We start from the raw sequence: 11,223 nt of genomic DNA on the forward strand, positions 1-11,223 counted from the left end.
CCCCCCCACCCATGATCTGCGCCGATGAGTATTATATTCTATTATTATAATCACCACTAGGTGTAAATAGCTATATTTTTTATTTAATTACAGTGGTGGAATGACTTCCGTTTCCACCAGTCTGCTGAAATCCAGTTTGCCGAATGCCAGATTGCCGAGTCCACTTTACCGAAACGCAGTTTGTTGAATGACATTGCTGAATCTAAAAAACCATGAAACAACCCAGTTTGACGAATCCCACTTTATCGAAGGCTCTATTCTATCGTCACCGTCGTGTGTAAAAATGCCAGGCGGTTTGAGCAGCTTAGGCCTACTTTGCTTATTATGATGACTGAGTAGGGAGAATTGGTGGCTCCAAACTTTTGCCGACAGTGGGGGCCAACGAGTCTGATAAGGGTACCGACCTAAGTGGTTGGTGGCCTGCCTCAGTCAGGCTCCCGGAATAAAATTCCTGGTGGGGTTCATGGGGAATTTTTATGGTTTAGGATGGCCAGTATTTTAGACCACACTATTAGGGAATTGGCAAACACAAACCTTATTTGGATGGGCAAATTAATATTTTTAGTTCAACGACCTCGCCGTGGCGTCGGACGACGGGAGTATTTTCCGTAATGGGATATCCCCCTCCGAACCTCCGCTGGTGCCGCCTCCGTCGAGGAGTCGTCGTATGCCTTGTTTTCTTCAACCATTCAACCAACCAAGTTTAGACATGTAACTCCTTACCTCGAAAAGTGATAAGCCCAGTTCGTATCCCCATCATTGTCATCAGTATCAACAGTAATGTGTTTTCCAGTGGCGGATCCAGGATTTTGAAAACTGTCATCATTAAACCACAGAGGGTAACAAGTCTTAAGGGATAATCTCTCAAAGAAATGAGTTAGAATACTGTGACTAAAACTATTTTGCTTCATAATAGCATACACACAATGATATTAATTTATCTAAAAAACATTTAAAAGGCGCATACCAACATTTCTTCCGGACTTTGGGTTAAACAAAATTGGACTTGAAGGTTAAAAAAATTAACTAGGCCTACGCGATAATTAATTCAAACTAGAAAATTCGAATTTGAAATTGTAAAAACAGTATTTTGATGTAAAATTGATGTCAATATAAAGGTAAACAGTATATCGACAGGGCCTACTAAAACTTTTTTTTAATCCAATATATTCAAACAAAACATAGAATAAACCGACGCAGCGGTGACAAAAAATGAAATAGTTTTATCTTGTTCTCAATTCTGCAGAATACATAGACTATCGAGCACAATATACATTTATTTCTGTAGAAAAGTAATCTAAGCTTATTTATGATCTATCGTAATTATTATGCCAGGAATACACTGCGCTGACGGAACTCCATGGCTCGACGCGATGAGACGCGTGCAACGATTCGTTTTGAATGACGATCCGCTCAGTGTAATTGGCACTCAGAAGATGGCGTCGTACGTGTCATTAAGCGTTCAGAGAGCGGAGATGGTCGGCCGACAGTCGAACTTCTTAAGCCGGACACCATTGGTGGAGATGTGCGCTTTATAAATCTTTATAATAATTATTATTATTATTATTACTCACTGCGTCGTACGACGGTCGTACGACAAATCCATATCTGCTTCCGGCAAGCGATAGACGACGCAACGCCGACTGCTGATTGTCAGTGGCAATCTGAACGGATCCTCATTAAAAAGACGATCCGTTGGGTCTGCGTCTTCGCGTGCGTTCTTCGTCGCGTTGCCGTCGCACGCAGTGAGTAACCGGCTTTAGAGGCCTACACTCACTCCACTCCACTCCTAAATGTTACCAGCTTTTTAAACATAACTTGTTGACGAAATCTAAACACTATTTACGTTGCGGCACATCAATAGGTTCGTTCACAGTAACGCATTCTTGATATGAGCATGTTAAATGAATGAGATAGAGCCCGTAGGCTCGCTCTCTCGGTCTCGTATAAATCCTAGACGTCGAAATGGATACTTAATTCGCTCTTTATGTTCATAGTAGGCCTTGCACCGGTATAGCATGAACATAGCAGGGGAAGCCCTAGTCGGGTGGGACACCTCGTCGGGAGATCTAGCCCCCAGCGCGAGAAAAACAACAATTCGTCGGGGAGAAAAAAAAAGTATTTTCTACATATTAGTAGCTTCTAAAATTAATTAGTAAATAAGCATTTGAAACACCTCAATTGTCATATTCTTCGCCCATGGACCAATTTCGAAAGATTTTGAGCGACGCCCGACCAAGTCAAATCTCCTCTCGTAGGGGACACTCCCACCGTCAGAGACTTCGGACCCCCCATCGGGCAAATCCACCCCTGGATCATATAATATCGACCTCTGGGCTTACAGTATAATAAGCGTAGGTCTAGGCTTACATAGTACTTTTTCTTCACCTGTTAAGTTTCTTGGCACGTGTTCACATGTAGGGGCCTACCAACATAGCGTTTTTATATTAGTACCGGTGATTTACAAAATGCCTACCATAGGCCCAGCAGGCTGAAAACAGTGGGAAAATTGAGGCTGAAGACAGTGTGAAAATTTACCCTCGGGGAAATTTAGAGACAAAGAAAAGTACATGATATTACAAAATACGACGTAACAAACGTGCACAAACACGTGTTCTGTACCGACATACGGTACGTCAATCAGTGCCTACTTTACAATACATTTCGCACGGTAATGCCGTATTATAACATTATGAATAGTATGACACTGGATAAGTTCAATAGTACTGTACTGTGAACGTGTTCTCGGTCTAGCGAACACTAATTAGTATAATTGCAACATATTTCTACTATGATCGACGGTAAGTCGGTATTCCACGCACGTCTTGATTTGGTGAGCTGGTTATGTATTCTGTTTAACCACAGATAAAATAGAAATTTTCTTTGTGGTTTAACCATGGAAGTACTGTACATTTTATCTCGAAATCAGGGATAGGGAGATGGGGAGGGGAACCGGGGAAGAAAACTGGGCCATCCCGAAAAATAAATGCCCGAAATACGGTCTTTTACACCATCAGAAGTCTCAAACTTTCTATAAATTTTAGCTTTTCTTTTCAATAGCCTATCATTTTTTTGATTATCTTATTATTTCTTATTATTACTTAGTATTTTTATTCGGATAGACAGATGCCTACTAGTAAAATATAAACGATCAAGGGTAATGAGTTAATACCAAAATATGTACAATTTTTGTCAGATCATTTCAGTTTGTTATAAATTTGAGATCATGGGCCAGGAATTTCCAATATTAGGCCTAATCAATGACTTACAAAAATGACAATCCCTAACACAAGATAAAAAACATGAAGTGAAGTCCCATTAAGAGTCTTAATACTGAGTGGAGTTGATTTTGGTTGTAAAGAAAAACTCTGTCACTTGACAGGTATTGAACCAAATACCAAGGGGCTGGAATTTACAACCCCTGTTTGGAAACCCTAGACCTCAATTGGGAAAGAAGCAACCGATTTCGTTGGTGAGCACAGCTTTGAAAAAGAAGAGCCTTGGCAAGAGGTGGTTATTTGCACACAAAATCGCTGGAGCCGCTGCTAATATGTTTTTTTCTTTTAGTTTATTTATTTTAGGATAAAGAATATATAAAAGTCAACTACATCCGAGGCGGTAAAATCATGTGATATGGAGGGCGATCAGAGAGGTCTGTCTTCTATTGTATTCTGAGTGGTCTGATGAGCAACTTTCGTCAACAGTTTTTTTTTCCTCAGATCATTCTCAAAAGAAAAGAAAAACATACACCCCCTCCCCTCCCAAAAGAAAAAGAAAAACCCTACAAAATTTCAGCAGTGCGAGTCGTCAGTTCAGGGTTGTTGTCTTGAGTCGGTAATGTTGCGTTGGTCGGGACACACGACAATATTATAAGCCACAGTACGTTCGTTTCTTTTATTTCCCCGACTGGATCGGCAAACTTAACCATACCTCATATATTTGCCTACATAGAAATAAAACAAAAACCTTGAAAAAAAAAGTGACAGAAATGTAACTAACATCCAATGCATCACATGTACTTTACCTCCATGTGTATACATTGCACCAAACTATCAACATTTCCAACAAACTCATTTGACAGTAACTACTAACCAACATTGTTTAAAAAATAGATTATTTGAATGTATTCAAAACTAAATTAAAATCACACCTTTATACTATATGTTATTAGTTTTTTTCTTTTTCTTTTTTTATAACTTTAGTTAGAATAGATACCGTGCATCATTATGGCACATGTGAATTATGTTCCGGCCAACCATTGTTTGACAATGGTTTTAAATTGCGGGAGAACGGTGCGATGATGTGCGGTTCTTCTGCTATAGTTCTTTCATTTCGGTTCCTTTCCTTAGTTGGTTAGCATAGAATCTTTAGTTGGATTTTCTTTTTATTATTATTTTATTTTAGCGCATTGAGACTTCGGTGTAATGCGCTATAGTAAATCCCACTACATTACATTACATCAAAAAAGTAAAAATTATTGATTGATTAAATTATTTTCTTTAAAATAACAAACAAATCCTGGGGTGGGGAACATAGGCGCCGATATAATGGCTGTAGGTTGCGGCGTCCCTGCCTTAAACGGCTCGGCCATTCGACTCGCCCGAGTTAGTGTCCCCTGAATAGGGGTAACCCTATTCAGGAGTTGGAACAAAGGTGACAGTTCTTTTTTTCTGAAGGTGTCCCTTAAAGAGGGGTTCTACTCACTGCATACAATTGAGAAGCACAATTGAGAAGAACCCTGAAACAGATCTCTGACACACGGTGTCATAAACCCTGAAACAAATCTGACACAATGACTACCACCAAATTTTATTACTTCAATACCCACATTTTCGATGGCCTTTAGCTTTGTACGAAAGCGATCTTGAACTGCGTAATGAAGTAATTATTTTGAATAATACGGCCCTCCAAAGTTCAAGTTACTTTTGGTTTATATGTATGAAACCGGTGGTAGGAGCATTTTACAGGTTATAGAGAAGGCAGAAGTGGAAATGGGCCGGAACCTATCATATATACCTCTGGCCCAAACAATACATTACTTTCTTACTGTATACCTACCGCCCACCATGCCTCCTGGCATGCAGTGCAGCAACGAAGGTGTTCCACTGTCTGCTTTGGACTCTTCTCTTGATACTTCTCCAGCATAGGTTCATGGCTTTTAGCTCTCCTTTTATAGTCTAGAAATGTACGGTAATTAAAACAAGTTTTGTTTTCCAAATATTATTACATGGTGCAATGGTAATAACCAAATAGGCCTACCTTCTTTTTTTTAAATAAATATTTAGCTTTCTATTGGATGCAAAAGCACAGAGTAGCGACTTAGAAATGAGGATCAGTGTAACTACGGTATGGATTAGAACCATGTACAGTATATACTGGTTTATACGAAGTAGGCCTATTCCAATGTTCTTCAATAGACAAAAATACTGGTTTGATGTTAAGTTTATTGTTCAACGGGTGTCAAGATATAAAGTTGAATTATTTTTTCTTATTTAAGACTCATGTATTTGTTGTGATACAATAATAAAAGGTTTTATTATTTACTTGATTATTTGGCACACTCAGAAAGTGATCCCCGTCCCCTTAATACGGTAGGTGTTGACTGTAGTGTTAAAAGATATATTTCAACTCGTTTCTTGGAAAAGTGTCTCCTTAATAAGGGTGTTCCTTTGAATAGGTGTCCCAAGGAGAGGTTCTCTGTATAGTTTTTTTTCTTTTAAAATAAATTGTTTTTAATTTAGACTGAATAAAAACCAAACCAGTTGTAGCAGGAGTCTTGCTTGTAGGAAGTTTAGCCATCTATATTGACAATTGCAGTAGGTTTATTTCAACAAAGTGTTTCTTCTAATGAACTTAGATTACCATTCTATTCTCAAATAATTTGTAGCTATTACTCATCTTTTAAAAAGAAACTTTGACTATTTACGGACAAGATTGTGAGTGAGCTGTTAAAATTATAGTACAGTGAACAACATTTTGTGATTTCCTATTAGGAACAAATTTTTTTCTGGTGGAACAACAATGTACCTGATTGTTATCTGTACTTTAGTCAGTCAAGTTAATCTTCCTCTAGTGTCTCCATGTGTCATTGAACTTACTATTATTCACAATTGATTTTGCAATCTTGTTTAATAACTAAAGATTGTGACGGAAAATCGGTTTAGCTGTTGGATTTGAAACTCTCTGTATGCGAGGATGTGGTCAACGTACTTTGCAGGAATAAAACATTTATTTTAATATTTTATTTCCTTTCTATGACTTACCCTTAGACTCTGCACATTGTCTCCCTTGCCGATGATAAAATGTATTTTCAAAAATGATATTGAAACTGCTTTAAAGTTCTCTAATTCCTGCGAATTGCAATAATCTAAGAAATGTAACGTCGGCTAGAATAGCTTTCGGTGACAGCTTTCAGAGGTCCAATGGCATCAACGATTTCACCTTAGAAAGTAGCTCTGTTATTCTCAAAAACTGTTCCTTAAAATACGTGCAGACGTATTCAATTGACTGGAAATCAATACATGAATTTTTAATATGTAAAATTGGTTCCTATGCTGTAAAGCAAAAGCAATAGGAACCTTTGCAATGATCGGGATGTGTTCATCCGCACGTCTGTAACACTGCGTCATCAAATTTGAACGTTTGTAAACTAGCAAACTTGAATATCCAAGCAAGCTTATGAATTTTTGCATATACATGTATTATGTCATGTAATATATTTTTGCATATACATGTAATAATTATGTCTCTACCATTTCTACCTCGATTACGAATTTTTAAAATATAATTTTGAAAAGCAATGGTGGCGCCAGAGGGGATGGGGGCTATAGCCCCCCTTGCCAGGGAAGCAAACCCCCCCCCCGTCGGGAAAGACCAGTAAATTTTGTCAGGGAATAAACAAATAAAAAAATATTATTTAATTATGTAATGTTCGTTTAGCCACCATATTGTTTCATTAAACTATTTGTGTTAATAATAATAATCATAATAATAATAATAATTAATAATAATAGTTTAATGAGACTAAATAAAAATAAATTGCGTTCTTTTATGACAAATGTTCGTTTGGATAGCCTCATGATGCTTGGAATACTGTACATCGTGATAGGTGAAGCAACCTCGACCTTGACAGCGTGGTTAACAGATTTCATGCAAAATTTCCAAAATGTAGAATTTCACTTTCAAGAATGAGGATTTGAAAATAAATTAGATGGTTACATTGCATACTCTTTGTTTCTTGCTTTATTCAAAATGTTTTGGTTTTGGAAGTTCATATTAGAAAACATACATGAAGTCATATTTTATACCGTAACTCGATGCATATCATTCAAATAAATAGTAAAAATTCGCCATAATTCGTGAAATATCCGTGGCTTCCAGGGGGCTTCGCCCAATCGACCTCCACCGGGGGCCCTAAGCAGCCCCTGTCCCCCAGCCAAGTGAGACTCAATTCGCTCCACTAGCCCCTCCCCCCCCCCCCCCCGTCGGGGCATTTAGCCCCTCAGTCGGGCAGGTCCTGGCGCCATCACCAGTGGCGTCGAGAGCCAGTAAGGACCCAGGGCAACACTTCACGTGGCCCTTCCCCTTCACTTGGGACCACCACTCGGCCGTTCCCCAAATTAAGTCTCCTCCTAATTTGTCCAAACCCACATACATGAATATGATTCCATTCCATGTGATTATTTTTTTGCAATGTAGATGTATCAGAATAATCTGATGAATAAACGATAATAATCGTTCCAAACATCTGGTTTGGAACGGGAGAGCATTGGGTGGATTATTATTCAACTGGGGGATTATTTATCTAGTTAAAAAAATACAGAAAGACTGAGAAAGACGCCCATAAAACCATAATGTAAAGTTTGTTTGACAACAAAAGTTTTAATCCTGGCTTGGGCTCGGGTCCTATGGAGATTTTGTTCATACCCCGAAAATTTTTCATCCTGGTCCTGGCCCCCAGTAGACCCGGGGCAGCGACCCCCTGACACCCCCCCCTCTCGACGCCACTGGCCATCACTGGAGAAAGTCCTGTATCCGGCCCTTGGGAAATGGGTACAGAATCGACATCGGCGAGGAGAACCCAATACTCTCGGCACGGAACACTGCACTAAGAAAAGCATGTTTACTCCCACAAAGCATCTTATGCAGTTTTAGAGAGTGTCATTTCCGGCATCTATAGAGGTGCACTATCTTAAAATGCGTTCATGGATTTGATGCCCGTCCTACCATCACAAGACCCGACACAATCGTAACCTCAGTTAGCTTTACACTATTACCTTGCTCACTTGAGCATTCTACTCGCTGCAGGCCTACACAATGATAATTTTCAAAGGTTTCATTTAATATTTAAACTTTTTGGACAATATGGGGGTCCAAGAGGGAGGGGGGAAGATCGAGATAATACTACCTTAGGGGTTCCGGAGGCATGCCCCCGCGAAATTTGTGTGTTCTAGACGCCCGAAAATAACTTCAATTTTTTTTCTTTGTTTCTTTCTTTTCTTTTTCTTTTTGTTTACCTTCCAAAGAGAGGGGGAGGCGGGGACGGGGCCGGCCCGGCCCCTAAATCCGTCCCTGAAACTACCATGGTGGGGGACGTTCTAAAACGTCTCAAATCCCTTTTCGTGGCCAAAAAAAAAAAAATTGGCGCGCCACTGTCTGGACCCCAGGCAGGGCTACACCCCTGGACCCTGCAGAAAATACCTGACCCCTTGTTGAACCACTTAGCTCCACGAGTCCACCGTGAATAAACCCTGGTGCCGCCGTTGCTCCACTTGATCTTATACAAATTTTGGCACTCAGCAATGGCATTATTTTTCTTTGTCCCTGTGAAATTATTACTTTGATATACAGTATACCGGTAGTATTCAGTATTTAGTATGGTACCCAGCATTTTTGCAGACCCTCAGGACATTTTAAGTCTTCACGGTTACTCAATGTCGATATTTCATCAATAGGATGACAAGAATTGACAGTAGATGATTCACCACAAAAGTAAAGAATCAAATATATTTCATTGATAAGGCCCCCAATAACGGCCTAAGACAGATCGGCGGGCCCCAGTGACATACCGTAGTCGCGCGAATAAGCGCCCGGGCGCTTAAAATATTTTTATTGCACTTTCTCATGGGCGCTTATTAACGTGGCGCTTGTGAAAACAGAGTGGAAATTGAGGGGGCGCTTATGGAAATAAATGAAAATCGGGGGGTTCTTATGGAAAATTATTAAATTCTAGAGGCACTTTTTGAATGAAAAGAGATTATTTAAGGACATTACGAATGGTGGTTAGGCGGAAAAAATAATCGTCCAGAGAACATGGCTCATGACAAGAATGCGTGAATGTCATAATAGTGACTAGATGCAATTAGTGATGGTGGGTAGGGGTTAGCTTGTTGGCCATCGGCCGATTGAGATTAGCAGGATGGCAGGATCATTGTATTTTTTCTTGAAAACTTCGATGAGAATGTGCTATAGGTTGGAAAAAGAAAAAGAGGAGTAAGACTAGGCATAGACATATAATATACTCATTTTGATATTGACCTATGAAGAATGTGTTTCCACTTTGCTGCAGCTCAAATCATGCCAACAACCACAGTTCCAGGATTGATTGGATTATTGATTTGCTAAAAAGAATATATTATGAAATTATTTTTATTAGGGGGCGCTTATTCAAATTAGAAGTGGGCGCTTATTCAAATTAGAAGTGGGCGCTTATTCAAACGGGGCGCTTAAGGAAATTTTCACATTAGGAGGGGCGGTTATTCGAGAGGGGCGCTTATTCATACGGGGCGCTTATTCGCGCGAGTACGGTATTTGTTCTAAACTAATTAAGAAAATTGGTGGCACTTTGCATTGGTGGATCCAGGAATCCGAAATAGAGAGGGGGGGGGGGGGACAGGGTACTTAGGCCTACTTTGTCGAGCAGGCTGTCGGAGTTCTGCCAGCTGCCTAACTGCATTCTATCATGACAAAAGAACAAAATCGAGGGCGATCTGTCCGCAAAGAAGGCAACCACTTCAAATAAAACATTACTATTCCTGAATTTACTACCATAATTTAGACTAGTTCAGGTTTTACAATTTTTATAATTAAAAATTGACTTATAATAAGCCTAGGCCTACAACACTAGTTGTCTAGTATATCAGGGTGTTGTTCTAAATAACAACTTTCTGCTTGCATCATTTTCTGTTGAGATGGATTAGCCTATGTTGATGATTCTATACTAATACAAATTTACCTCATTAGGCCTATCTGTTGTAGATGAGCAAGCCCGCGGGCAATGCTTTGCCCGGGCGGCCAGTTGATGGGTGTGGAAAGCGATGCCCGCGTCAAAAGTGCACTGTCCGCGATCGGTACGTCAATACTATCACACTGTTGTACCAGTGACGAGAAAAGCAGTGGAATCATGTACCAGTATGAAAGTTCGCCCACTTCGCACTATCGTCGGAGTAATCAGCCTTTCCATCAGTGACACCACAAACAGACAAGAAGTCAATTTCAATTCGACAAAAACGTTTTGAAAAAACGCGTTTGAAGAACCGTAAATCGCCAAGATTTAATTTTTTTTTACATATAGGCCTATGTAAAGCTAATATTTATGATTCCATTGTTTTTCTTGTCTTTACAGCAATGTGAAACATAACTGCAGTGCTTTGTCAATAATGAAATACCTAGGCCCTATTTGAGTGTGATTTTTATGTTGGGGCCTATAGGCCTATGCTTTTAAAGATGTTTAGGAGAACCACTTGATAGTGGCAATCCTCATGTAATGTACATTTTGTTTGCTTGTTTTCTCTTGTATTTCTTTTACCTGGTTTTATTACCGTAAATGCTCGAATAAGCACCGCATCCCGCGGCATCATACATGAATAATTTTTCGCTAAGCGCCGCTCTCGAATAAGCACTGCGGCGCTCAATTTCGAGTGGAAAGCGCCTGTGTGCAATGAAACAATTATAAATACAATGTATACAATGTTCAAATGAATAAATAACACAATGAAGACACAAGCATCTTTAATGTCTATTTACGATGATGTAGGGTCTATGATAGACCTACCGAACTATGGGAATGCGTGAGATTGGTAACAATAGGAACAATGGAAAGCGCCACGCCATTAGTTTTTTAATAATCTCCGCTCTCAGGGGCGGATTTAGGGGGGTAAAGAAAAAAAAAAAAAAAGGAAAAAAGAAAGAAAAAGAAAAAAATGATAGCCCACAACGCCTCAA

At 39.5% G+C, this 11,223-nt stretch overlaps 1 protein-coding gene and 1 long non-coding RNA gene across 3 annotated transcripts in view; one reads left to right on the top strand and one right to left on the bottom strand.

Annotated features, from left to right (window-relative positions):
- LOC117108846 (protein Wnt-1-like) overlaps positions 1-11,223 on the top strand; it is a 63,812-nt gene that overhangs the window by 4,546 nt on the left and 48,043 nt on the right. The window lies entirely within an intron of this gene.
- LOC117108863 lies at positions 1,689-10,394 on the bottom strand. The gene is made up of 4 exons (XR_004445429.1): positions 10,235-10,394; positions 6,264-6,507; positions 5,059-5,177; positions 1,689-3,943 (listed from the first exon to the last, which is right to left on the bottom strand). It is a non-coding gene; the product is annotated as an uncharacterized LOC117108863 (long non-coding RNA).

This window comes from Anneissia japonica, unplaced genomic scaffold, assembly GCF_011630105.1.
Source record: "Anneissia japonica isolate Jap-2015-1 unplaced genomic scaffold, ASM1163010v1 scaffold26_len2425191_cov177, whole genome shotgun sequence".
NCBI classification, from domain to species: domain Eukaryota; kingdom Metazoa; phylum Echinodermata; class Crinoidea; order Comatulida; family Comatulidae; genus Anneissia; species Anneissia japonica.